This window comes from Oratosquilla oratoria, chromosome 30 (genome assembly GCF_046742065.1).
Source record: "Oratosquilla oratoria isolate Oo_2021 chromosome 30, ASM4674206v1, whole genome shotgun sequence".
Taxonomy (NCBI): Eukaryota; Metazoa; Arthropoda; class Malacostraca; order Stomatopoda; family Squillidae; genus Oratosquilla; species Oratosquilla oratoria.
This window is the reverse complement of record NC_134806.1, coordinates 5,423,933-5,429,369: the sequence shown is the minus strand read 5'-3', so window position 1 is coordinate 5,429,369 and position 5,437 is coordinate 5,423,933.

Below are 5,437 nucleotides of genomic sequence, written 5' to 3'. Positions count from 1 at the left end.
TTGTTTACAAAACAGACGACCCTCGAGTAGCTCGCACCAAAGAAAAACAAATTATCGTATATATTAAGTATATACCCACCGTATACAATTGTTATAATGATAATAATAAGTTTATTTGACATTGAATAAATATACATGAAGTATAAATAATAAAAAGAACATATAGTTCGAAATAACAATTAGAATTGCCGAGGATAAATGTTCAGATGAAAGCAATTTCTTTTACCTTGAGCTGAGTCCCAAAACATTACTTGGTGATTTTCGTTAAAAAAATATTTTGACATGAAAATCAGCCATTCGGAGTCTATTACTGTGCTAAGGTGTCTTCCAACGCACGATTGCACCAGCCTAAGCCACATCAATCAGTACGCTTCTTTAGTACGTCTCTTTACTTGTCTGGTCTCACTCTTCCAATCTCGCGGCATCTATTCAATAACGCATTCCGGCTCCAATCCTCCTTTCTGACTACCAGACTAGTCTAATTCTATTGCTTATTTGTTCCCCATGGCCTGTACCGGGCCTTTTTCATGTCTCCATGATGGTTCTATCTTCAGCTTCCGTCCTTGATATTCCCATGCTCATCAGACGTTGTCCATCCATTTAATTTCTATTTTTCCGTGGTCTTCTGATGAGAGGAATCTATTCAAAAACCCTAATAGGTCTTCTATGATGGTTTATACGCTTGAGAGGGCAGGGTCATATTAGCTGCTTTGTTCTAACAATATCGTCGATGTCTTCAACGTGAACGTCTCTCCTGATGGTTCTATCGCAAATGTGATCTCGTCTTGTGACTCCGTGTAGAAGTCTAAAGATCCTCATTTCAGCTGACTGGGTCTTGAGTGCGCGTTTTGGTGCTAATAGTTCATGCCTCACTCCCGCCCATGAGAATCGTGTGTAAAATAGATTTATATATTATTACTTTTATTTCCCGTGACATATTGGTATTTCGAAACAGCGGATATGGTGGACCAAGTTTTTTCAGAGAATTCCTTACTCATGGCCGTCAATCTGTCAGCAGTTTTACCGTCACTGATTCAACTTGAGGCACTACCAGGCTACTGAGTTAGGTTTCTGGGATCTCTTGACACTGTCACCACATGATTTTGTTAAATTTGTTTTCATACCATGTACTGAAAAGTGCATCATTCCGGTCATCAGCGATGGACTGGAGCAGCTCAACTGTATACTAGGATAAGGATTAGGGAAAGCGAGATACACCACCAGCTTTCCAGGTATCCTTTTTTTGTGGATGGGGAAGAAATGATAGTCTGAAAAAAAGAGGATAGTTGTGTATAAAAGGGTCTATTTGCCAATTAGCGTGTTGTGAGTTAGTGAATAGTTAATTAATTGATGTATTTATTTGTCTATTTATCTATCCTACCTCAGGAGACAAAGGGAAGAGGGCTGGCGTCGATAGCTACAACGAAAGTGGGGAAGTAGGTCAGAGATATAATTGTTGAGAAAGGCAGAAAGAAGGATTGTTTTTAAATAAGCGGCAAAATGAAATAAAAAGCTGTAGTCTAAGAGAAAGTTGAAAATAAAGTGAATTCTAGTAAAAAAACATGTGTGTATGTTTGTGTGTATGGGAGTGTTATTGTTCGTGTAGAGTATGTGCATTTCCTACGAGGAATGAATTTCACTTCCCGCGTGTAACAGTGAATATATCATTTACCTGCTATTTCATGCAAATCATACACGACAGAGCACTATAAGGTGAATACATTGAAACCTATGGACCAACTTGGTGCCCATGGCCGAGTTTCTTGTGGCTGTGGATCACCTGAAAGAGGTCCGAGGCTACGGATTGACTGACTAATTGATAGTTTTATTTTCCTCCCCAACAGGAAACCTCGAGACAGTTGTAGTAAATTCCTTAACGATTTAAATGATGAAAAAAGCGTCATGAATAGTGTGTTGTATAGTCTCGTGATACCTCCACCTGTAGGTCAGATGGTGGCCCAATCGGAGCAGGTCACCAAAATAAAAAAAAATAAAAAATCAAACGGGGTAACAAACGGATTTTCACAAAAAATCGTCACGTCACCGATTTGGTCCAAACTTACCCCAGAAGGGGAAAGGCGTGCACAGTGCTCTGCGAGGTAGACGGGAGGAACCTGGACGGGCGACCTGCCAATTTTGAGCCTTTTTTTTCTCTCTCATTTCCGCCTCTAGCCCCCGTACCTGTGGCCTGAGTGGTGTCCAAGTGCAATCGGCACCAGTCCTGGTGGCCTTCCACCTGTGGGTCAGATGGTGGCCCAATCGGAGCAGGTCACAAAAATGACCCCAGAACCATATATATATATATATATATATATATAATATATATATATATATATATATATATATATATATATATATATATATATATATATATATATATATATATATATATATATATATATATATATATATATCAAAGGGACCCCACATATTTTTTTACAAAAATCGTCGTGTCAACGATTTGGCCCAAACTTAGCCCAGAGGGGACAGCAGTGCACAGTACCCTAAGAGAAGAACGTGGGCCCAAGGGCGTGTGTGTGGTGACCTGCCAAATTTTAGTATTTTTTCTCATTTTTCACATTTCCGCCTCTGGTACCCGTACCTTTGACCTGAGTGGTGTCCAAGTGCAATCGGCAGCAGGCCTGGTAGTCATACCCACTGTGCTACTTCAGACAACGATGAGTCAAAGAAACATCCAACAGTAAGATTAAAGAACCAGCTCACTGGACAAAAACCCTAAAATCCTAGACCTCATTTTTTATTTTCATGTCTTTCAGCTCACACATTGAGGACCTGAAAGTGAAATGCAAGCAACTAAGTATACTAAGACCTGGAGCAAATAGCCTTTGGCACAGACCAGTTCCCATCCTTAGATAGAACAATGGATGAAACAGCAGCAACAAGCAAGCTAAAGACACTTTCCAAGATGCTAAAAAAATACAACCCAACTACACTCGAGAGATAGTTACCCTAAAAAAAAAAAAGTAAATTAAAAAAAAATCTAACAGAACAAAAGAACAACTACATCAGTTAAACAAAAACGCCACCAAACTAATAAACAACTGGCAGAAAGAAAACATGAAAAAACAAACAGAACATATGGGAAAACAGGTCTTTTATTTTCTATTGTGTTCTTTTGGTAGCAATCAGGAAACCCATAACTTCATTGTAACTGGCAGTGACCATCATATTGGCCCACAAATCACTGTCTAGCCCCAATGATGGGTACTGGTCGCTCTGCAGAATGGACACCAAAGTTACTCATTGTCAAAACCAGCCAATCCACTCACCCCCATCAGGAATGGGACCCCTAATGGGATGACGCTTGGTCTCTAGACTAAGCCCAAGATCTCTATCAATTTCACTTATGCTTCTTATGCTTTTTTCACACATGGAAAGCTGACAACTGGTAACTGCTCTCCTCTCTCTGCAACTTTCAACCAATGACATAGAAACAAACCCACGGAGCTGCCTATAGGCCTTATGGTCTCTTGCAGTCTCCTTTATTCTTATGTTCTTATGTTCTTATTGATGCAACATGGACAGCAGTCCAGAATTTCTTCCCAGAGGTCCTAAGGACCACTGCCAGCCACCGTGGAGCTGCAGACTTTCCACTTAGTGAACCTCAAGGCAGTGATTGATTGACTGATAATAGCTGCCTCATTTTTTTCTATTAAACCAATCCTGTATTTTTTCACTGACCTTTGGCACATGTTCATTCACACCCAAGTTACAAAAGTTAAAAAACAGGTTCCGTTTCATTTAAGTTTTAATAGTAGTCATGAATTCCTCCCAGTCAGCTTCTCCAAAAAAGATCTTCAAGCCCAAGAAGTATGCCTTCCCAAAATTTAGTCCACCTTACATGTATGATTACTTTCTTGGCCTTGTTTTCTCGTCTTCCAAATGAAATTCAAGTATTTACGGGTATTTTTTCTATGGGGTAAAGATGGTTATGTGAACCAATAACATCTGGTTACTGGATAAGTAGCAAGAATCAATCTTGTTAAAATATTTTTTTCTCTTACTCTTTTCATCCATTTATTGATTATGTTATCCATTACAATATTTAACAAAGTATTACCCCAGGAGTTTTGAATACCATATGCCTCCCATTCCCCCAATTCACCTTATTGCAATTAAATTCTCCCACAAGGATTATACTGTCAGTTCATTCAATAGTTTTCTTCGTCTTAGGAAGAACGTATGTTTCTGAGGTCTCATCTATCTGGCTCTCTGGCTGAATTCCAAAATTAATTTTCTTATCTTCGCCTTCATTCAGTGTTGCATTATCCATTGTTGTGTAATTTCTCACTACCATCATCACCCTAATCCCATTTTATTTCATCCTATTTTATATATTCAGTCTCATCTAATAGTGTACCAATTATCCCCCAGATGTGGATCAACATTTCTAAACGTAAAACATCAGGTTTATCACTTAGTATTCATTCATTTCAATTAACCATCATACTTTAGACATTTTAGTTTCCTTTCAGTGTCTTTTATGCTGCCGTGATCACTTCTCACAATCTATACCATTTCCTTAGTGTTTGATTTAGAATTCCAGAAAAAATATTTTCTCTTTCCTTTTTCGTTCCTAACCTTTTCTTTATCAACAAGAACTTCGCTTTCACTCCTTTACACCAAGAGGAGGTTCACACGGTCGAACGGTTCGTCGAACGCGGTTCGACAGACACGTGTTTAAAGTGATGTGTGAACGTGTGAACGGGGTATTTGGTTGTCGAACGTTGTTCGATAACCAAATACCCCGTTCACACGTTCACTAAGTAGCATCTCTCCTGATCCAAATGTTCGTAAACTTGTCTTTGCCAGCTAACTTCCAACCAGCGGACTACCTCGATTGCCGTGGTTTGTGACTTGATCTTGATATTCAATAGATCTGCATTATCTTTTACAGTGACCTGGCCCAAACATCTCTTTAGTTAGGTAGGTCGAGTCCCAGTAATTTCCCATAATTGTGAAAGTAAATTTAGTGTGTATGTGTGTGTGTGTGTGTGTGTGTGTGTGTGTGTGTGTGTGTGTGTGTGTGTGTGTGTGTGTGTGTGTGTGTGTGTGTGTGTGTGTGTGTGTGTGTGTGTGTGTGTGTGTGTGTGTGTGTGTGTGTGTGTGTGTGTGTGTGTGTGATTCACCTTGGTCTTTGGATCCCGTGTTGGACTCGTGATCGATAGCTATTTCCCTCCCGGAAGAGAGCTCAGAGCTCGTATGACCGATCTATGGGTAATGCTATGACCTTACACGCACACACACACCCAACTCCCCGCCCACGAGACTTGGCGGGGAGTGTGTGTGTGTGTGTGTGTGTGTGTGTGTGTGTGTGTGTGTGTGTGTGTGTGTGTGTGTGTGTGTGTGTGTGTGTGTGTGTGTGTGTGTGTGTGTGTGTGTGCACGACCGTGGGTACACGTGTACGTGTGGGTCT